Source organism: Erythrolamprus reginae, chromosome 5, assembly GCF_031021105.1.
Source record: "Erythrolamprus reginae isolate rEryReg1 chromosome 5, rEryReg1.hap1, whole genome shotgun sequence".
In the NCBI taxonomy this organism is placed as follows: Eukaryota; Metazoa; Chordata; class Lepidosauria; order Squamata; family Dipsadidae; genus Erythrolamprus; species Erythrolamprus reginae.
Window position 1 is genome coordinate 59,003,297 of NC_091954.1, and position 24,196 is coordinate 59,027,492.

The window sequence follows — 24,196 nt, forward strand, 5'->3', positions numbered from 1 at the left end:
GTGAAATAATGGTCACCAAAGGAGGCTATAAATTTCAATCCCGCTCCCTCAAGACCCAATCTCCAAGCCATGGGGATTGAAAACCCCAGTACTAAAAGCATGTGGGATACAACACAAGCCCCCGAATGAAGTCCCAGACCTTCAATTTAGACTGAATTATATTACTCTAAAAATCCAATTGTAGCCAATTCTTTGTGTCAAAATCCACACTGCCCTATGCAAATGAAAATATTTTTATTGCGTCTTCAAAACTTTTCTTCACGTTTCTGTCTTAAACTACGGTAATTTATTATTCCTATGCTTTTCTTTGTATGGTTAGGATGCACATTGTAAAGCTTACAGAACCAGATTCACTTTGAAAATGTAATGTCTTGTCTTTAGTACAAAGCCACAGAATTTAACTGTTGCATATGAGCAATAACCTAAACAGCCTTTACACAAAGAAACATTTGTCAAGTCTCATTCTGTTCTCAAATGATCAGAGAGCAGCAAAAGCTCTTCTCTGGACACTTCTGTGATATTCAGTCAGAACACTCACCCACGTATCTGTCAACAACAGCTACTGACCTCATCTGCATCTCATGATTTTTCACTTCAGATATACTATAGCTGGGAACATTGGAATGAACCTGGTATAAATCAATCATCAAGAGAATCATTAGGCTAATAAAGCACTAAGAACAAAACTTTTTTTGGGCACGTATATTAGAGAAAAGTCAGATGGATTAAATCCTTCTACACATGCTCTTATATCCATAACATCATTTCTGAACACATTCATAGACTTCAGAATGGAACTGCCTGGAGGTAATTCACTAAGCCTGGGAAAAGGAACCAGTTTCTGAGGAAGAAATTGAAAGGATCTAAGTAAAAAGTTCATACCAGCAAACCTCATATAAAAGTTGGATTAAAAATGGAAGAATAAGTAGCTAGACAGGCAACCAAATTGATTAATTTTATAATAATAATATTGCCTGTTTAAAATTGTAGTTCATGAACTGATGTGTAAAAAGGAACTTTACAATTTTGCAGCATCCCAAATTTTATGATTGTTTTCCAATTAAAAACAGTTACAATATATATTAATGAAAATTACAAAAAAGCTCACTTTTAAGAAATGAAGATTCTTGTTTAAATATTATATATGTATGTATGTATGTAAGTGTGTGTATATTTACAGTGTTCCCTCAATTTTTCTGGGTTCAAACTTTACGAAAAGTCTATACCACGGTTTTTCAAAAATATTAATTAAAAAATACTTTGTGGCTTTTTTCCCTATACCACGGTTTTTCCCGCCCGATGACATCATATGTCATCGCCAAACTTTCGTTGGCCTTTAATAAATACTTTTTTAAAATAAACTTTAATAAATAAACATGGTGAGTAATAATCTAAATAATTGCTAAGGGAATGGGAAATTTCAATTTAGGGATTTAAAGTGTTAAGAGAAGGCTTGTGATACTGTTCATAGCCAAAAATAGTATATTTACTTCCGCATCTCTACTTTGCGGAAATTCGACTTTCGCGGGCGGTCTCGGAACGCATCCCCCGTGAAAATTGAGGGAACACTGTGTGTATATATATGTGTGTGTGTGTGTGTGTGTGTGTGTTTTCGTAGATTTTCACGGGTACAGGTATGACAGTCTTGGTATATTCGGGTTTCTTCCCGTGTAGGATTTGGAAATTTCTGGCGACGTGAAAATCTACAAACACACACACACACACACACACACACACACACACACATATATATATAAAAACAAGAAATTGCAAAAAAAGTGTATAACATTTTCATATTTTTCTATACAGTGGTACCTCGAGATACGAGTTTAATTCGTTCCGGACCTGGGCTCTTAAGTCGAGCAGCTCTTATCTCGAACGACTTTTCCCCATAGGAATTAATGTAAATAATTTTAATTGGTTCCAGCCCTCAAAAAACTCACAAAGTTAGTCTAAATTATGCAGAAAGACATGTTTTTAATGAAGAAATGTACATGTACATATAAATGAATAATGAAGTTTCTTTCACTTAACTTGTAAACTTTCTTAAACTTTTAAATTTACATATGTTCAACTTCTCTGCCACCCAATCCTGTAGGACAGAGGTCCCCAACCCTTTTTGCACCAGGGACCGGCTTTAAGCGATCAAGAGAGGAATGGGTGAATGAATGGACGGAGGGTGGGAAGGAAGGAAGGAAAGAGGGAAGGGACAGGAACAGAGGAAGGAAGCAAGGAAACTTATGAAAGGGGAGAGTAAGAGAGGAATGAGTGAAGGGAGGGAGGGAGGGAAGAAGGTGGGAAGGAGAAAGAAAAGAAGAAATAGAGGAAGGGAAGGTAAAAGAGAGAAAGAAAAAGAGCAAGAAAGAAAGCTGCAAGCACCCCCCCGAGCCCCCCAGGCCGGCTGCAACCTTTTAAAACACGCGCGCCGCTTCGCAGCTGTCTCCTGAAGCCGAACGCGGAAGTTAGCGTTTGGCTTCAGGAGACAGCTCCTTGGCGCTTGTATCTCGAATTTGGGCTTGTAAGTAGAACAAAAATATCTCTCCCCTCCCAGCTCTTATCTCGAGTTGCTCTTAAGTAGAGCAGCTCTTATGTCGGGGTTCCACTGTACTTTCTTATTGAATACAGCCAACTTATAACAATTCATTTAGTATCCATTCAAAATTATAACATTAAAAAGAATGACTTATGACCAGCTTTCACACTCACAACTGTTGCAATATCCCCATGGTCACATGATCAAAATTCAGGCACTCGGCATTGGCATGTATTTGTGACAGTTATACTTTCCTGAGGTCTTGTGATTACCATACGTAACATTCCCAGCTACCTTCTTACAAATGAAGTCAATGGGGAAACCAGATTTGCTTAACAACTGCATGATTAACAACTGTTGTGATTTATTCAAAAACTGTGGCAAAAAAGTCACTTTTTTTTTTTAAAAAGGGCCATAACGCACTTAATAACAGTCTTGCTTAGCAATGTAAAATGTTGGTTCAATTCTAGTAGTAAGTGGAAAACTATAAATATGGAATAGATTCAAGAAAATATATTTGAAGGGAAAGGGAAGATTCTGAAACCTTAATCAGGGTATAATCTTACAATTTAAATGATGTGAAACCCAGTTTCAGAAATAATAGAAATGTTTCCCATAATCTCTAAAATATTAATAAATATACTTATAAGTGTGTTTTAATATTGACTAGTAATAGACATAAACCAAAGTAAAATGCAATCTAAGGACAGGAATGGAAAAGGCACATGGAGAAGAAATGCAACATTATCTTGTTTATAGAGCACTCTGTGCGTGACTTGGCTTGGGAATACATGTAGAAGGCCAACTTATGTCCTGACAATGTATCATACTTCCAAATAAAGGTGCAGCAGCTTCTCAAGAGCATATGAAATTACTGGCATGGCTGGACTTTAGCAGACTCAGTATTCTTTCAGTTACAGGTCCTTTTCTGGAATGCTACTTGGTTTTCAAAGCTATCAGATAAACCAAAGATGGCTATAAAATTAATATTTTTACTGGAATTAATAAAGAGCTTTTAGAACTGTTATTTATTTGTTTGTTTATTATATATTTTCTCCAGATTTAAGAGCTGTGCTGCAAATCATGAATGAATATTAGTTACGTTCTTCTTTCCTTAGCAATCTTTTGAAACAAACTTTTTTGAATAAAAGTACCTCAAATGTGCTAACTTAATGCATACAAAATCTGAGACACATTACTTCTGTGGAATTGAGAATTCAAAGAGCTTCACCCTACTTCTTTGCATTATATTTTGAAACATCAGTTTCACTATAGTTGCTTAATTTTACTTAACACTATTCTGTTTTAAGGAACCACTATTTACCACAAACTTTTTAAACTAATTGGATTATATTTTAAAATAAATTAAATTTAAAATATAATTTTAACTTTCAGAACCATTGCTTCCCTTATTATTGGTCATAATCACTGATGGCATGGACATGGTTCACCTTCAACTGGAGGTAAGCAGAGGTGGGCTACGAGCCGGAACGCTAAATTGCGCTCGCCGCCACAGCTCGTAAATTCTTGCAAAGCCAGAGCGATTTTGCTTCCGCACCTGTGGAGGCAGCAAAATTGCGCACAGAGCCACAAGTGCGCCCATGTTTCGGCAAGGGTTTTTTTCTTCTGTGCATGCTGAAACATGGGCACACTTGCGGCTCCGTGCACAATTTTGCTACCTCCGCAGGTGTGGAAGCAAAATCGTGCTGGCCCCTCAAGAACTTACAAGCACAACTTAGCGTTCCGGCTCGTAGCCCACCGCTGAAGGTAAGCCAATGGTCCCAAACAATATTGTGGACTTTAGCTTCCATCAGCCTCAGCCAACACATAGCAAGAAATTATGAAAAGTATAGTCTTGAATAAGGTAACAGCATTCTGGATGCCTCAGCGTATATAATCATGTTGGCTACATGACTACGGAAACAGAGACAAGCACCTCCCCCTAATCATACTTGACTGGACAAGGGAAACTTTTACCTTTAGTCATCACTTTGTAATCATTCTTTCAATGATCATTCAACAGACCTGAAAAAAATGGACTTATGATGGAGTCCTCATGCTTATTATATTTGAAGCATTCCAGTCACATTCTCCTGTCCTGCGCAAAGTGCCTCTGCTTCCACTCCTCCCACTCATTTATCTCCCCTCCCATTCCTGCCCTTTTGGCAGCCCTTCACAGCATGGCAAAAATTATGAGGCCACTAGGCTCTGCCACACTGATCTTCATTGTGTTCTTTCTTTTCTTCAATGCAGGGGTTCCTGTTGGTGCTGGCCTTACAGCTGCTGCCATGTCCCTGCCACCAGACTCTTCCGAGAGTGGCAAGGAAGGAAGGAAGATTGTACTCTCATGTTCTAGACCCTGCTGCCAAGACCACTGCAAGATCCCACTTTCTTGCATTTCTATACTGCATCATTATTTATCTCACTCATTGAGTGCTTCCTCAGCCATCCCCCAACTACAAAACATAACTTGGCCAGAATTGTTGGGAAGTCAACTATGTTACACAATAATTAATACATTGATACACATTATGCCTTTATCTTTTCAAAAACACTACTGTGTTTACATCCCTTTTATGCACTTTCCGATAATTGTTTCAGCTTCTGCAAGGTAATTCTTTGACCACCATAATTTTTTATAATTTATACATTAATTACAGCACCACTCATATTTTATGATGAATAGATGATGGATGGATAGATGGATGGATTCAACTATAATCAACCTCTCTTCAGACTACAGTACTTCTCTTTCTTCCTGGCCAGAGCTGTCTCCTGGGCCATGAGCAGAAGCCGACCACCCTTCACCTGGAGAAGGGGCAGGCAGAGTGGCGAGCTGCCTTTCCTTATGCCTCCTCAATAGTGCCTGCTTCGCCAATCTAGTCCTAACTTCCCAGGGCCGCTTCGGGAATCAGGGTCCAACCAAGGCAGCCAAGATGCAGGGGGCTTTCTGGGAAGCCTGGCAGCAAGTTTATGAAATGGCAGAGTCCAGGATAACTGAAGTGCTGCCTCTCTATCACGCCTTGCCAGGATTTCAACTCCTACAGCTTTAGGTGGGAAGACAGGAGTGTCTTGGGAGTGGAACCTTCGATGCTAAGTCTCTCTTCTGCCCCCATGAAATTCATCCCTCACCCCATCCCACCCACTCATTAAATGTGTGCAGGGTAATATAAAATTCCACTATTTGATGCATAGATTGCAATTAAGAGTGCCCTCTTTTGATTTAGTGTTACTTCCACAATTAGATGCTTTTTTATCAAGTAAGCGATAATCATAAAAAAACCTCACCTACATAAAAAGATACTATATCTTGACTAAAGCAAAACATATTTCAATGTCTCTTCTATTAGACACATATTGATCAAGATAATTGAACTGGATTCAAATGTTAATTTTCAAAGAAAATGTTTTTATTTAACACAAGTAAAACCTCAACAATGATTTTGATAGGTAGAGAATAAAAAACAATATATTCTTAAAAATTATTACCATTGATCTTTTTAAAATTGCTAGTAATTCTTTTATTGTCATAGTTTACAACATTACAAAATTAACTGCTCATTGAACTAACTGCAGAAAACAAAATCATTACCATTATTGCCCGGACATATTTAATATAACAATGTCTAAATTCATATTTATTTATTTATTTTCCACATTTTAATTGTGTATGTAGACTTAAGCACCTACATTTATGAATGTGTGCTTCTCATTTTTAGATTAAAGCCTGTCATCTTAAATTCAGGTATAGAACATTTAAACCACACCCAATCACACATTAGCAGTCTTGTTGGAAATTAAGCCTTCTTAAAATCAAAACTTTATTGAAAGTAATGGAATCCTGAATTGGGCTGTAACACTAAAATATAAAGTGTTCCAGAAGATGTCTTTAACTATAAGGACATAGCTATAAAGATAAAAGCCATTGAGTTCAACAAGTCTTCAGTACAAGGAATCAAATCAAACTAGAAACAAGATTCCTGTTATTCTTGAAGCCTTTTACAATTAAATTTAAGTAGGTTGAATTCTATGTTACATTTAATATGTGTATGAAATTTGCAATTTATATTTTCTCAGATAAACAGCTATCTACTGATAGCAAAAGAAAAATAAGACCTTTTTTCTTTTTTTCCAGAATGATTCAAATACTGTTATTTTCAAGTTAATCATATCTATAAAAAAGAGGACAAATAATGTATATATATTGCACTGTTTATCTTTCATTTATTTATTAAACAGATATATATAGCTGCCCAATTCATACACAGTAAGTCTGAGCAATGTGCAACATTAAAAATCCACAATTTAAAACTTTGCATATACAGTTCAAGAAATTTAATTATTCTACTATAGCTTTCTAATTCCACTAGTAGTATATTTCCTTCCTTTTGAGTAATTACTATTTCAATTCCTTTCAGAGATGCAATCCTTTCAAATTTTGAATTATTTCTCATTAATGCTTAAGCATTACAGATAGAATTAAAAAAAACTGAAATGATAAATGTGCACACACACATACATAAATACACAAAAAGCAGATCTATACAACTCTCCAATGTAATAATTTATTAGTATTTAACTTTACAATTTATCCATTGCAAATATAGCAGAAATGTTTTACTCTGCGATTAGTGAGCATTATGAATACTTGATTTCTGGAATTCTTTTAATATATACACATTATTTAATGAATTAAATAATAAAAAACCAACTTATACTACATTAGATACAGTACTCTACAAAGACTATTTCTTTCTTGTTTAAATTATAAGCTTACTGATCTTTTGCTTGCAGTTTTGGTGAATACAAAACATATCATGTATAAAGACATTTTGTCCATCAACAGTTGCTAATTTTACAAGTGTCTATTCAAAACTCACCCACTGAGTTTAATGAAGTTTATCCCAGTAAAACATTTAAGATCACACATCAGAAAGATTATACTGATTCTAGTGCATTTCTGTAGCAAACATTTATTTTCTAAACGAACTACCAAGGTAAAAATTTGAGGATATTTTAAGATAATAAGCTGTCAGTTTCTACAAACAACCTTTTCTTATACCAGAGATACTGTATATATTTAGCAAGTTTTTCTTTGAAAAAAAATATGTTTAAGAACACACTAAAAATATACCTTGAAGTACTTTAATGATATTTTCATACAGTCTCCCAGCCAATTCTCAAATAAGGTTTACTTTGGACTTGATAGCAGTTACAGCTAAGCAAAATTTTAAATACAAATCCAAAACTTACAACACTATCTAGGTGTCCAAATACCACAACTATCTACTCACCCCCTGTGACCTGCCATGATAACGATAGGCTGTCAACAAAGAAAAAGTGCTAATGTTCTCCGTTGCCGCTACTTGACCTGAGAAAAGCCAGAGCTTGTTAATGGTTTCAGTGTCAAAAATAGATACTTCACTGGCAAAGCAGCTGCATGCATTTCCATAGTTATTTATCTTAGCCATAGTCAGTGCTCTGGAATCCTTTAAGCACTTGACATAAAGGAATCTGGTAATGCTGTTACCTCCCTAAAGATTACAATTTCTCTGGAAAATCCTAGAAGAAAACCAGTAATATACATTCTCAAATAGTTTTTCAATATGAATTGCTCGGACAACAAAAGTGCTAAAAAACCCTGAGCAAAGCCAAATTAATATTGTTCAGCAACATGAGTCTGTAGAATCAAAAATTAAGGATTCCATACCAGTGAGGGCACTATATCCTAAAGCTTCAACCTTAGCATGTCTGCTTTAAATGATATACTCTCTGATAGAGAAGTGTGCTCTGTCTCTGAGGATAATCTTAATTTGTACGGCCACCCAGGCACTTGTTGAGATGTGTGGTCATACAAGCTGGATAAATAAATAGATACTAATTTGGTATACAAAATACAAAAATTCTTATGATAACATATCATAAAAGGAACCTTTGTATTTGTAGAATAAAAATAGCTACAAATAAGGAAAAAATAAGCTACTTATATGTTTGCTGAAGTGGCAATATTTAACATGGATTGCACTGCAAAGTTGATAATGTATTGCATTTCATTTATGTTGTTTTTTATAAAATGCTAAGTAAATAGATTTTTAGTTAGTAGAATTCTGATTTTCATTTTCGGCCCACTGGCACAAAGCGCCCATCTCATTCATGAGAGTCTTCAAACAAGTCCCTCCTTGATGATTCACATGGGCCTTCATAGGGATATTGTTCATCAGTGGAACATGATGGCCCACAACCCCTTGTTGGAATGGGTGCTAAACTGGCCTCCCTGAGCTCCAGCCAATTTATGTTGTGATGAAGCTCTTGTGAAGTCCACTGACTGTGGGCCACCTGAGAGCCCAAGTGAGCCCCCCAGCTGAAGAGGCTGATGTCACCGTCAGCCTTACTGGGTCCCTGTAACAGCAGCCCTTTATGATGGCCCCCAACTCCCATCAATGGAATGAGTGAATCACATGCAATGGGATCTGAGCTCTTGCTGGGGAGGAACTGCGACCCATTTGCTCATGAGGCAGCAGGAGCCATTGAAGAGGTCCAGCATAAAACCAGACCCAAGATATGATACCCAGACACGAGATCATCTTCCCCAGGAGTTGAGACAGTAATGCTATTGGAGCCTCTCTGTCTGCTCGCAACCCACTTATCAAGGACCTGCTGCTGTCCTAGCACTCTTGGGAAAAGAAAACCTGACCAGATATAGAAATATAGAAGACTGACGGCGGAAAAAGACCTCATGGTCCATCTAGTCTGCCCTTATACTATTTCCTGTATTTTATCTTAGGATAAATATATGTTTATCCCAGGCATGTTTAAATTCAGTTACTGTAGATTTACCAACCATGTCTACTGGAAGTTTGTTCCAAGGATCTACTACCCTTTCAGTAAAATAATAGTTTCTCATGTTGCTTTTGATCTTTCCCCCAACTAACTTCAGATTGTGTCCCCTTGTTCTTGTGTTCACTTTCTTATTAAAAACACTTCCCTCCTGAACCTTATTTAACCCTTTAACATATTTAAATATTCCAATCATGTCCCCCCTTTTCCTTCTGTCCTCCAGACTATACAGATTGAGTTCATTAAGTATTTCCTGATACATTTTATACTTAAGACCTTGCACCATTCTTGTAGCCCAACTTTGGATCCGTTCAATTTTGTCAATATCTTTTTGTAGGTGAGGTCTCCAGAACTGAACACAGTATTCCAAATGTGGTCTCACCGGCGCTCTATATAGCAGGATCACAATCTCCCTCTTCCTGCTTGTTATACCTCTAGCTTTGCAGCCAAGCATCCTACTTGCTTTTCCTACCGCCCGACCACACTGCTCACCCATTTTGAGACTGTCAGAAATCACTACCCCTAAATCCTTCAATTCTGAAGTTTTTGCTAACACAGAATTGCCAATACAATACTCAGATTGAGGATTCCTTTTTCCCCAAGTGCATTATTTTACATTTGGAGCCATTAAACTGCAGTTTCCATTGCTTTGACCAGTTACCTAGCAAAGCTAAATCATTTACCATATTACAGATGCCTCCAGGAATATCAACCCTATTGCACACTTTAGAGTCATCGGCAAATAGGCAAACCTTCCCTACCAAACCTTCCCCTATGTCACTCACAAACATATTAAAAAGAATAGGACTCAGAACAGACCCTTGTGGCACACCGCTTGTAACCTGACTCTGCTCAGAATACTCGCCATTAACAATAACTCTCTGATGTCAGCCAGCTGCAAATCCACTGAACTATCCAGGGATTACGTCCAATCTTCACTAATTTATCTATCAGCTCTTTATGTGGAACCGTATCAAAGGCTTTGCTGAAGTCCAGGTAGGCAATATCCACGGCACCACCTTCATCCAACACCTTTGTGACATAGTCAAAGAAATCAATGAGATTAGTCTGACATAATTTGCCTTCAGTAAAGCCATGCTGATTTGGGTCCAATAAGTTATTGTTTTTTAGGTGCTGATTTACCCTCTTTTTGAGTAGAGTCTCCATCATTTTAACTATAACTGATGTCAAGCTAGCTGGCCTGTAGTTACCAGCTTCTTCTCTACTGCCCTTCTTGTGGATAGGCACAACATTGGCCACTCTCCAATCCTCAGGAACATCTCCTGTTAACAGGGATTGATTAAACAAATCGGTCAGGGGGGTAGCAATGACAAATCTGAGTTCTTTAAGAATTCTGGGGTGGATGCCATCTGGACCCATTGCCTTATTTATCTTTAATCGTTCAAGTTGTTCTAAGACATCAGCTTCTAAGATCACTGGAGCTGAATCCGTACAGCTGGAAGCAATGCTATATCCATCTATAGTATTATATTGTAAGGTGTCTTTTGAGAAAACTGAACAGAAGTAGCTGACAGAGAACCCTTGATCCACGAGGGTCCTGATTGTAGTGGCCAGATCTCTTCCACCAATAGCTGAGAGGAAGCCTGGATGAGGAAGTTATCCATGTAACATTGTATCCTTATAGGAATTGTCCTGAGGAAAGCTGCTAATGCTGCCATGATTTTGGTGAAAGTTCTCAAGGCCGATACCAAATTATATTGGCAATGGCCAGTAGCGTGTTCCTACTGGCACAGATAATTATGAACAGCTTCATGTCTCTGGCGTGTGCGTCAAAGCGAGATTTTGCTTCTACGTGTGTGCAGGAAGCAAATCTAGCAAGGGGTCACATGTGCACATTAAATTTCATTGATTTTTTTTTTGCTTCCACACATGCACAGAAGCAAAAAAATTGCCAAAAATATCATGTGGTGTGCATTCCCTTGTGAGATTTTGCTTCCCGCACATGCACAGAATCAAAATCTCGCTCAGACGTGCGCGCACATGCCAGAGACAGAAAGCTGTGTGCAATTATCCATACCAATAGGAACCCACTACTGATGATGGCGCCCAGAATAACAGAACCTTAGGTAACATCTGTGGTTTGGGCAAATAGGGACGTGGAGGTAGGCCTCCATGAGGTCCACAGAAATCAAGAAATCCCCCTCCTAAATTCCTGCTTGAATAGAATGGAGTCAATGCATCTTGAAGCTTCTGTAGAGCAGATATTGATTTAGTTCCTTGAGATTCAAAATTTACTTCCACCCAATCCCGTCGTCTTTGGAACGAGGAATAAATTTGAATAGCAGCCCTACTCCGGTGGTACCAGTTAAATTGCCCAAATGTCTAGCAAATGCTAGATTGCCAGGTCCATGAGCTCCTGTCTTTCTATGTCTCCAGAAATGGGGCAGTGAAGGAAAAACCTTGAAGGGGGAGAGAGGAATTCTGAAGGAGGAGAGAGGAATTCCAGGGAGAGTCCTGATCTTAAAGTCTCCCTGACCCATGTATCTGTGATTCTCTCCTCCCAGTGGTCTGCGAACAGACCTAGTCTCCCCACAATAGAAAGGTGAGCCACAAAGTTACTTTTGGTGTCAGAAGGACTGAGTATTGCTGGCCTCGAAAGGCTCATCTGCCCTGAGGTTGTTGAATGCTCCTGCCACTGAAAGCTGGCCTGTCGATCTGAATCAGATCTGGAAAGATAGGGACTATGTTGAAGGGGAGAACTCACCACAGTTCCCCCCTGCCAGAAGGAGGGCCATCTAAAATACTTAAGAGTGGAAATCTGCCCGCCTTCTTTGGGAAGGTAGCACCTTCCTTTTGTTACTGGTGTCCATAAGGAGAGGGTCCAGCCATAACAAACAGCATTCGCTCACTGAAAAGGCTATAGCCTGAGCTGAAAATTTGGCAGTTGTCAGAGATGCATTTCCGCAGTGTTTGTTTGTTTGTTTGTTTGTTTGTTTGTTTGACTGATATGCCACCCCTCTCTGTGGACTCGGGACAGCTTACATTTCAATTAAAAAATACAATATATAAAAAACTTCTAATCTAATTAACAGCCCTGGACGAAAGCACTCCCAGCGAAGGGCCTGCAGGAGAGGCGGTGCAGGCATTTCCAAAGCGCTCAGAGAAAGCGCTTCCAGTGAAGCGGCTGCGATAGCACTTTCTCCGAGCGTGGAATCCCGGTGGGGGCTGTAATCAAATGGGAAATCCCAACAAAGGGGCTGTGAGAGGGTTTTCTCCTAGCATTTCAGGAACGCCTGCTCCGCCTCTACTTCAGCCCCTTCGCTGGGAACGCTTTCGTCCAGGGTGGGCGTTCCCAAAACGCTTGGAGAAAGCGCTCTCGCAGCCACTTCGCTGGGAGCGCTTTTGCCGAGCGCTTCCAGAATGCCCGCCCCACCTCTCCTGCAGCCCCTTTGCTGACAGCCCTGGACGAAAGTGCTCCCAGAAAAGGGGCTGGAGGAGAGGCATTGCAGGCGTCCCCAAAGCACTCGGAGAAAGCGCTTCCAGCGAAGCGGCTGCGAGAGTGCTTTCTCCGATCATGGAATCCCGGCGGGGGCTGTAATCAAATGGGAAATCCTGACGAAGGGGCTCTGAGAGGGTTTTCTCCAAGCGTTTCAGGAACGCCTGCCCTGCCTCTCCTGCAGCCCCTTCACTGGGAGCGCTTTCGTCCAGGGTGTGCGTTCCCAAAGCGCTTGGAGAAAGCACTCTCGCAGCCACTTCGCTGGGAGCGCTTTCGCCGAGCGCTTCTGGAACACCCACCCCGCCTCTCCTGCAGCCACTTCGCTGACAGCCCTGGATGAAAGCGCTCCCAGCAAAGGGGCTGCAGGAGAGGCGGGGCAGGCATTCCTGAAACGCTTGGAGAAAACCCTCTCACAGCCCCTTCGCAGCCGCCCCTCTGCTCCAACCCCACCCTCCCAAAGGGTGAGGCTGCCACATCCCGGTGGATTCCATCCCTCTGGCCAGGACAAGGGAATAGTGGTGGCGGTGGTTTCCCTTTGAGAAGCAGCAGCAGTGCCGGAAATGTTATGTCCGCATACACACCCGCCGCCCCCCACCCCCAAACAAGGATTTGAATGCCGGCAGTAATGGGCAAAAGGGGTGAGCTTTGGGCTTGCATGCATTATTCGCTTTTCCATTGATTCCTATGGGAAACATTGTTTCATCTTACGAATGTTTCACCTAATGAAACTCGTCCCGGAACCAATTAAGTTTGTAAGAGGAGGAATTACTGTACTACCTGAGGCGGCTTTTCTAGGGAAATTCAGTCACCTTATATAAATAAACTGACTACTTCCATAGCAGAAATCTGAGATTTACCTTATGCAACAAAAATGGTTTATGAAAAATCCAGGAATATCTGCTACTAATATGTTTTATTAATAATACAAAAATACATTATTATACAATCATATATGACTACAGTGATACCTCATCTTACGTACCCCTCTTCACACGAACGTTTCATGATACGAACCCAGTGTTTAAGATTTTTTTGCCTCTTCTTCCGAACTATTTTCACCTTACGAACCCGAGCAGCCTAGCCGCTGGGATGCCCCAAAGCGCTGGGATTTCCCTGGGAACCCGCGCCTCCAAACTTCCCTTGCCAGTCAAAGCTCCCTGTTTTTGCATTGCTTGGATTTCCCTGAGGCTCCTCTCCCTGAGGCTCCTCTCCTCTACAAACTGCATGGGGAAAATGAGCAGAGTGGAGGGGACAAAAACAGGAGGGAAATATTCATGGAGCTCAAGAGAGGAGAAAGGTGTGGGGGAAATGAGCGGGGGGGGGACAAAAACAGGAGGGAAAGACTCATGGAGCTCAAGAGAGGAGAAAGGTGTGGGGGAAATGAGCAGAGTGGGGGGGAACAAAAACGGAAGGGAAAGACTCACGGAGCTCAAGGGAGGCTCTTTTCACCTTGCTTCGTTGGGACAGCCACCTCTTGCCAGCTCTCGCTGTCCCTCCACCCACTCCGTTCTGCCCACCGCTTTTTTTTTAAAGCCTTAATGTTTTGGATTTTTCTAATGGGCTTGCACACATTATTGGCTTTTCCATTCATTCCTGTGGGAAACATTGTTTCATCTTACAAACTTTTCACCTTATGAACCTCGTCCCAGAACCAATTAAGTTCATAAGATGAGGTATTACTGTAATTTCTTCTTCACTTCATATTTCTGTAATCTTGGAAAGCAAAATTCATTTTTATTGTTAGAACAGATAAAAAGAAATGTGCTGCTTGTTATCAAAATCCCCGTGGAAATGACGGCCTCACCAATCCTGATTGCTGGTAGGCAGAGGCTGAATTCTTTCTTTCTTGTTTTCCTCCCCCAAAATTAAGGTGTGTCTTATATTCCAGTGCATCTTATACTCCAAAAAATACACTAGCCTGGAAAGGATTAAGATAATTCATTTCATCTAAGAGGTCCTTAAACAGTAGCGCCATCACTTTCTGCACTACTTTTGTGAAATATGGATTTGGGAATACCTGTCTACCTGTCTGTTTCAAGTCAACCAGGTGCAAGTGATGAATTATTTAGAACACGTTAATAGCACTCTCTGGGCAGTTTAGAATGTTAGCATATTCCTGCCATAAAATAATTCTCCATAACCCTTATAAACCAAACTGGGAATATATAAGTGGTAATGCAAAAGTCTAGTTTTGATCAGATGCTGGTGAGGTGGAATCAATGATTTGCATGGCAGAAAGAAGAGTTATGTAAACAAATATTAAGGCAAGAAAAAAAGAATAGCAATAAGTCTATTGTTAATGGTAGAAGGAAAAGCCCTAAACACACACACATATATATAGCTATATAGATGTATATGTGCACATACAAATAAGTTTTGATTTCTATGTTCTGAATTGGCTCTGTTGCATAAATATGCCTGTTTTTAATGTGAAATATACATCCTGTATAAATCCTTTTCTTCCTTTCAATATGGAAAATCTCAAAGCAGTTAATAACACAGAACTAACAAAGTCAAACTTTAAAATTGTAAATAATTTTGTTTAACAAGAAGAAAATGCAACATTTATTAATTATATATTTATTAAGGAAAATTTATATTGCTGACCAACTCACTCTCAGTGACTCCAGGAAGCTTACAAGCATAAAAATTCTAAATAAATAAATAAATAAAAAGAATAAACCTCTAGACCCTGGCAACAATATAGTTAGAAAATAAGCCGAGATATGTCATAGACACAAACAACTGGGTCAGAATCAGATTAAGAACTTTATCTTTCTAGAAATATAGCAAAGTTGAGAGCCAATTTGGTAATGGTTAAGCAACAGATTAAAAATCAACAGACAATAAAATCTAATTCTAGAGCCAGCTGGGTGATCTTGGTTCAGTCACTTTCTCACCTATGGGAAGAAGGCAATAGCAAACAACTTCCGAAAAAGCTTGCCAAGAAAACTGCAAGGACAAGTTCAGTTGCCAGGATTTATTTTTTTTAAAAAAACAACCTCACTTGAAGGAAAACATATCGTACATACAAATAAAGTTACAGTGTGTTAATTTACACTGTCTGACCTGCAGTTGATTTCAAATAGCATGTTCTTTTTTACACAGGAAAAAAAACTAATGTAGATGTTTTAGTCATATGTTACCAACCATATGTTATTACTATAACATCAAAAAAAATTAATAATCTCTGTGAGGCAGAGACGACAGGTGGATAATAGAAGCTACCATAATTTCAAAATATAGTAAAACTGATGTGAAAGCAATGCAGTAATCATCCTGAACAAAATATCATATTTAAATAGTGAATGTAGTAAATTTTGCAACAAAATATGAATTATTATTGCTGGTACAAAATATGATATATGTATTTTATGCTTCATTATTTTGCAATCTTGAGTATTCCAGTTCTGCCTGGAAATGTTTTCAAACATGTTTCATTAATTCATTATTCGTGCAGAAAAGAAATAACTAGTGTCAGCAAATGGTCAACTGCACTCCCACATACAGGAAAAGTATGTATAACCAATGCATGGTATGCTGCTGTGGAACTAATGTTAAAAAGAATCAGTGTTGTATTCCAAAATCTATCAAATGTTGCAAATATTCTTAACAGTAAACTGTTGTTATAATTTCATTGCATTTAAAGTCTTTGCAAATTACACTTTTATTCCATTCTATGCTTCTATTAATTAAAAGTAAATATACATATTGACATAAACATTTTCATGATTAAAATAATCTGCTATAATACATAACTTATATTATAGTCATTCAGTAGCCAGGAAATAATTTACTGATTGATATGAAAATGAACACCATGTTCATCCAACAATGTGTGCTCACCCAACAATGTCCCAATGTTTTATGATAAATTTTCAAGATACTATAAAAGAATATTCAATAAAACTGGGAGATGGGTGAAAATATAGTGTAAATAATAATATCAATATGAAGTTTTGTAGCAGGACACAGGGAATGTTTTCCCTTAACCTACTCACTTTATCATAGGTAGGTAGTACAAGAGCTAGTTCTAGGAAGAGAACCTAAGGTACTAAACAGCTGCAGGACTGATAGATTGCCAAAAATTGTATAGGAATGAGCATAAGGGAAATAATAACACTAATTATGCCTACTAGGCTTACATTAGTCTCCACCAAAACCCTTTCTAAAAAACTAAGGGTTTGTTGTGGAGGATGGGGACAAGTCAGGAGCACTAGAATATAACAGAGACAGAAGAACTCAAAAAAAAAGCATCATATTCTGGAAGCACATTGGCAATGGCTGAATTCGGGGCATACTGCCAATTGAATGCTTGCCCTAACATATTTGATTAAGATGACTAGAATGTTTGTAGATACATATTTCAGGTTCACATTATTTTTCCAAGTGTAGGTATATGCAGAACTGCAAAAGATTCCCAGTGACTAAAACTTCTTGTTGTTATCCAACTAAGACCTTTTATGTATATATTTTCTCTTTCCTAGCCATCCACACACATTGCCTTAAAGCTATTTTTAATATCTTTTAGAAAATCAACCGTTGAACTTCCTTACATGAACGGTGATTCTTGGTATATGGTGTAGTCCACAGTCAGTGGGTTGACCTCCGTCAGTCAACCAATCAGGACTGAGCCCATGTTATAAAAGCTCAAATTCTGTCAGTCTTCCCGCTTTTTTTCGAAGTTTGAAGCTTGGGCTCAGTAGGGTCAACAAATATACAAGACTGACAGAAACACATATAGTCAAGACATGTAGAATAGAACACCAGAATAGATATGGATTTTGCTCTAGTCAAGAAAGGTAAGATCAGAAGAAACTACGGTAAGGCCTTGATAGGAATTGAACAAGGGAGGGCCTGACTGTGGACTACACCATATACCGAGAATCACCGTTCAGGTAAGGAAGTTCAACGGTTGATTCTCCAGTAATTGGTGTAGTCCACAGTCAGTGGGACCTGCTAAAGCCTTAGTCCCTTGGGAGGGAAATTTAGGTAACTGGTGTAGATGCAGGAATAACCTGCTGGAGAAATCTCCTACCAAATGCTGCATCAGAAGAGGCAAAGATGTCTATCTTATAGTGCCTGATGAAAGTAGTAGGTGCAGACCAGGTGGCTGCTCTAAACACCTCTTCTAAGGAAGCCTGTTTAGACCAGGTGGAAGAAACAGCTGCGCTCCTAGTGGTGTTGTCCTCCCCTGCGATGTAGTCCGCCGTAATGGAGAGCAGGTGGTTTTCGGCCCATGTGCAAAGAACCCTGGCCTCCTCCATAAGAGCAGGGGACCGGGTGCCCCCCTGCCTGTTGATATGAGCCTTGACTGTGGTGGCGGGAGGCCTAGATAACAGTAGTTAGGTAGGCCTCAGTGACTGGTACTCCAACAGTCACTTCAGCAGAAAAAGCCAATAAGCGCCGTTTATTTTGCTCACTCACCCACTTTCTCACTTGACAGTTAAATGCAGTTTTGGCTTAGCCGCTCTTTCTTTCCCAGTCTAAATTGCCCCAACAATATAAACTTTGTCAAATAATAGAAGACCGATAATGAGCTGAATATTATAAAGCAATTGACGGGCGGCGCACCACAATGCCACCAGAGCCAATCAGCTGAGAGGCGTTGAAAAGGCAAGGAGCTTGGGCGATCGCAGCCTAATAAGAGCCAAAACTGTCTTTCGGGCCGATGCCCGCCTCGGCGATTCCATTCACCGGCTCTGAGGGGCCTACGGGAAGGACTTGGCTGCGCTGTAAATTACCTCATCCGCCCGACTGTATAAGGCTCCAGAGAAAACTGGCAGAGCTATTTAATGCGCCAAAATGTCTGGGCCGGACAAACCTGGAGGGAATAGCCCTCCGGCGTCCACCGAGGCAGTGGCTCAAGAAGAAGGAGCAGACCGGGAGGGGGGTTTTCTTTTTTTTAAAGGAGGAAATAACTGAATTTACCTGAAGGAATGAAATTAAGGAGAAAGAGAAGAAAAGGTGGATAGACAGACTGTCATTGAGTTGACCACACGTTCCTGCTGAGAACTAAGGAAAACAGCGGGAAGACTGACAGAATTTGAGCTTTTATAACATGGGCTCAGTCCTGATTGGTTGATGGATGGAGGTCAACCCACTGACTGTGGACTACACCAATGACTGGAAAAAAACAGGCTTTGTTCTTCTACCCCCTGCCTAGATACATACAAATTAGTATGTAAAATATATATATTAATTTCTGACTATAATCTGTGCTACAAATTTTTAAATGTCTAACAATATTTAAGTGTCTAACAATATTCTTATCCTCAACTGTGAAGAAATAGAATGATAGGAAGTGCAAAAGAATATTTAGCTCCTGAGAGAGATTCAGATTCAGATAGAAAAATACTAACACTATGCATTCTTTTGTTATCTAGAAAATAGCACCTTATCATTCACAAAGTGGCTATTATTTTTAAAAAGCCAAAAAATCTCTGCCTTAAGTAACTGAAAAATTAACTGGCATTCACAGTATAAGTAATCCAGTTACTGAGAATTCTGTAACTTTATGCTATTCCCTTTTATAAATCTTGTGAGAAAAAGCTCTGGCAGAACTTTGTTTTTACTGTAATAAAGTCAGTGCCAATTTCTTCATAGCAACCAAATTAAAAACATTGTGCCTAACAATCAATCTCTATCAATCACTATTAGAATTCTGGAGTCTTAGTAGAATTGTCCTAAAAGTAGTAGTATACCATAGCATACATATGTACACTTACTGTAGTTCTTACTGTAGTTATATACGTTTAACCTAGTAGTTCATTAAAAAATGCAGCAGGCGATAGTACAAGACTCAAGGAAAAATGTTTTCAAAAATTTAATAAAGTGGTTACATCTTTTATTCTTGAAAGACTGAATCCAGGAAGATTTTTTAACATATGGCAAATTGGTTAATTATGTTTCATGAATGTTTTCATAACTGACTATAAATCCGTCTGAACCTTTTTTCTAGAAGTGTTCTATTCTGAAAGCATTTTGTTCTATTAACTGAGAAGGGATTATTCTCTCTTCTAAATTACTAAAATATTGTTAGACAGAGATAAAAAATTATGTAATATATTAGAAAATCCTAGAAAGTGAAAACTGAGTAAAAATTCTTCTGAAATCTGCAGGCGTAAATGAATGCTTTCCTGTAAGAGTCCTTGTGCTTTAACTCTCTGTCATAAAATACATAATTTGGAGCCAATTGTGATGCTTTTGCAAAAGAGATAATGGAAAGAAAGTAATCTTCAACCCATCCCCTGATATTGGTTCATTCTAGATCCAAGCCAAGCTGAGCTCTTTTAAAAAGCTCTTTTTATTTCAAGAAAGAATTGTGCAGAAAGCATGCCTTGACTTAACATTAATGCATGTGCAGTTAATTGGTGCAAATATCAAATTAACTAAGCCCCATCTCTGATCAGTTACCTCTTCCACATTTTTCAAACTCACCAGCTGCAAATTGTCATATTACTGCAAAGATATTAGATGGCCTAGTCAAATGAAAACATGTTAGTGTGTCCATCTCTTAAATTTACACTTTAAATTCAGCAATATGAGATGAGAATGTCCTGAATTACCAGATAATTAAATTACAGAATCCTAAAGAAAGATGTCATGTTCAAATGCTAAATGAATTAAAAATAGAATGAAGAACTGTCTGACTTCACTCTTTAATTTTAGCTGGATGATGAACTGGCTTTAAATATTGAAAGGCATAGCAGGTTTTTTTTCCTCAGCAAAGTGCTTATCTTACGTTTATTTAAAAAAATGCAGCATACTCTATTAATAAATCTTGTACTCATAGTTAAATGATATTCTCTGTATAACTGAGGCATGGTTTCATTCTGTACTTTGAAGCAAATGTAGCTGCAGAATTTTCCAAAATCACAAAACCATTTAAACATTTATTATCCTGAAAATGCTTTTTTCAGTTTTTAAATATATATCAGAAAATTAAAGTGCAAAAATAACTAAAAGTATATGTCCTATGTTTTAAAAAAATATTTGTATTATTTAATTTTAATAGAACAGCAAAGTGATGATACAGGGTGATATAAGATTTACGGTTATCAATCATAAAAGACATCATATGAGGAAATAGATACCGTATTTTTTGGAGTATAAGACACACCTTTCCCTCAAAATAGAGGGTAGAAATGTCAGTGCATATTATACACCGAATGCAGCTATTTTTGCTGCCCTGAAGCCTCACACCCCCACCCCCACCCCCACCACACACCTACAGAGAGCTCCCAGGTACTGAGAGAGGGGGAAATGCGCATTTTTCTGAAAAATGGATCATTTTTCACCCATTTTCCCACCAAAATAGGATGGGAAGGAGCCTGGGGAGCCTGCAGACAGCTCTTGGGGACTGGGGGAAGGCAAAAATGCCCATGTTTTTGTGAAAAATGGGCCATTTTTTGCACTTTTTTTTTTTTTTTTTGCAAAAATGGGGTGGGGAGCTTGCAAGCAGCTCTTGGGGACTGGGGGAAGATAAAAATGCCTCAATGAAAAATCAAAAAGACTTAGAATTTTACAAAATCTGGGATAGGGTCTATATTTGGTTGAATAGAAGAAATTCTTAATGAATTAAAGATGATACAAATTTACTATTTTGAAATGTATATAAATAGAGATACGAAATAGGTGTTTTCTTTCTTCTGAAATGATCTAATTAACAAAAGTTTCTCTTTTTTTACTATAGAGACTTCTATTCTGAGCGGAGTGATTGTAGATCCTTTTTGTGTTATGTGTTGTTTTTGAAAACAATAAAAAAAATTAAAAATGCCTCAATTTTTGTGGGAAAACAGGCAAAAAATTTGCCCATTTTTCACCAAAATTGGGGGATTTTTGCCATCCCTAAGGACCCAAGCACCATCTGCAGGCTCTCCAGACCTTTTGCCCACCCAATAATTACCAAAAGAAATGAGCAAAAAACCATCCTTTTTTTTGCAAAAATTGGGCTGTTTTTGCCTTCTAATTATCTCATCTAGTATGACTGGAGGAGGAATTCTGGGAGTGGAAGTCCACTAGTCTTAAAGCTATCAAGTTTGAAGATCCCTGAGTTTGGGGTTGGGGTGCAAGGGTATTCAAATTTGACAAGTTTAAGACTTGTGGACTTCAACTCTCATTCCTGAACTAGCATGACTAGACAGTTGAATTCCCAAGCCACCGCCGCTGGGAAACCCCACCTCCGGACTTCCGTTGCCAGCGAAGCGCCCGTTTTTGCGCTGCTGGGATTCCCCTGAGACTCCCCTCCATGGGAAACCCCACCTCCAGATTTCCGTGTTTTTGCGATGATGCAGGGAAATCCCAGCAGGGGAATCCCAGCAATGCAAAAACGGGCACTTCGCTGGCAACAGAAGTCCGGAGGTAGGGTTTCCAAGCGAGGAGAGCCTCAGCGAAATCGCAGCATCACAAAAACACGGAAGTCCAGAGGTGGGGTTTCGAGGACTTTCGTGTTTTTGCGATGCTGCGATGTCAGTGAGGTTCCCCTCGCTGGGAAACTCCAACCTCCGGACTTCTGTTGCCAGCGAAGCGCTCATTTTTGCACTGCTGGGATTCCCCTGCAGCATCGCAAAAACACGGAAGTCCAGAGGTGGGGTTTCCCATGGAGGGGAGCCTCAGGGAAATCCCAGCAGCGCAAAAATGGGCGCTTCAGCTGGCAAAAGGGATGAGTTTTGGGCTTGCACACATTAATTGCTTTTCCATTGATTCCTATGGGAAACATTGTTTCATCTTGCAAACTTTTCACCTTACAAACCTCGTCCCGGAACCAATTAAGTTCGTAAGACAAGGTATCACTGTTATTTGAGTGAACATTATTTGAGTGAACAACATAGTAATAGTCCGGGAAGAAACTCTCAAGACTTCAGAGAATAGAGAGAATAGCTCTTTCAATCTCTACTGAAAACTATGAGCAAACCCCTTAAAGAATCCTTAATTCTTGAATTAAAGATTCTTAATAAACTCTTCCAATAATCATTGAATCATTGGTTATCTTGCTAATATACAGAGAGATCTGTATATTCCCATCTGAATAATCAAACAGAAATGTCAGATACTGCACAGCAAACAGAGGCTACACTGGTCTTGAGTTGGGGACATTCAAGTTGGGAGTCCCTGAAACATTTTTAGAATTATTTTTCTATTTGTTTAGTTATTTATTTAGGTAATCTATATGGAAATTAGATATTGCAACTAATATAGTCAGAGATATTTAAAATTGTAAAAAATAGCTATATGGTCATTACTAAAACCAGACTTAAAATTCAGACATAATGAACAGAGATTAAAACTGTATAAGAAACTGTTTGAAGAAGTAAACAAGGCATTAATCTGTAGGTGGTAATCCTGAATACTTTCTCTGTAATAATAACAAACGTCTGGCAGAGTGGCAACAGCTGCAACAACAATAGAAAGGAAGCAAGGAACAAAAGTAAATGAAAAGAATGCTTAAAAGCTGCTAGTTTAAAAGTCTATCACAAACAAACAAACAAACAAACAAACAAAATAATGTATATACAGTATGCCATTTCATTTTTAAAAGCGCCCACTTCCCCATTCATAGACAGAGATTTATGGTGCTAAAAATCGAGAGACAGTTTTGGAAAAACTTTACTAAAAGCAGATCACGGGCTTCCTGAACTCAAAAGGCTTAAAAGTTTAGAATTTTATTTTCTCAATAACAGCTGCATAGCAAATTTTTTAAGACATTTACGGACCCACTTATCATGGAAGAAATGAAGAGGGGAAGGTTTGTTTGTTTGTTTTTTTAAAAAGAATAGTCATTTATAAGTACAAACAGTAGCATAAATAAATAGCTTCTAGAAAACCAACATTTTCTTAGTTATGCCATTTTTACCATATAAGAATATTATTTATTATACATTCTATTATTAAACTGGACTGTATTTTTATTATCTTTTAGCCCTAACAAAATTCTAAACAAACAAACACAATAATTTAAATTAGTGTTTTAAAATTTCACTAATTTGAATCTATGCTTTAACATCTATGCAAATAAATTCTAAACAAATTAAACTTTTCCATGGAGCTAGGAGGAAAACATATGTATTCATGTATATAATGATCTTCTGATTCTGGCATCCTCTTCTGGTGAGTTAGATAATATTGTAAAGGTTGAATTTTAAATTTCAATGACAAGCAATTTTCTTCCTTCTTTCTTTCACTTAATAAGGTATCATCTTTCATGACTTCATTTCTCATTGAATACAGAAATTGGTTGAAGGATTTATGAAAGAGCTTTATTTTTACTTTGTGCAAGGATTTTGATTTCAGATACAGCCAATAAAAGTTAATTCTCTTTGCTTGCAATGACAAAATTTCATGGTCCAGGGTGGATATAAAATTAACTG

At 38.5% G+C, this 24,196-nt stretch overlaps 1 protein-coding gene and 1 long non-coding RNA gene across 2 annotated transcripts in view; one reads left to right on the forward strand and one right to left on the reverse strand.

The window, feature by feature from the left end:
- The window catches only part of LOC139167802 (uncharacterized), a 115,660-nt gene extending 110,541 nt beyond the window's left edge, over positions 1-5,119 (forward strand). The window contains exon 3 of the long non-coding RNA XR_011559194.1: positions 4,787-5,119. This is a non-coding gene — a long non-coding RNA (uncharacterized lncRNA). The remainder of the gene's footprint in view (positions 1-4,786) is intronic.
- The window catches only part of RBM20 (RNA binding motif protein 20), a 111,558-nt gene that overhangs the window by 81,002 nt on the left and 6,360 nt on the right, over positions 1-24,196 (reverse strand). The window lies entirely within an intron of this gene.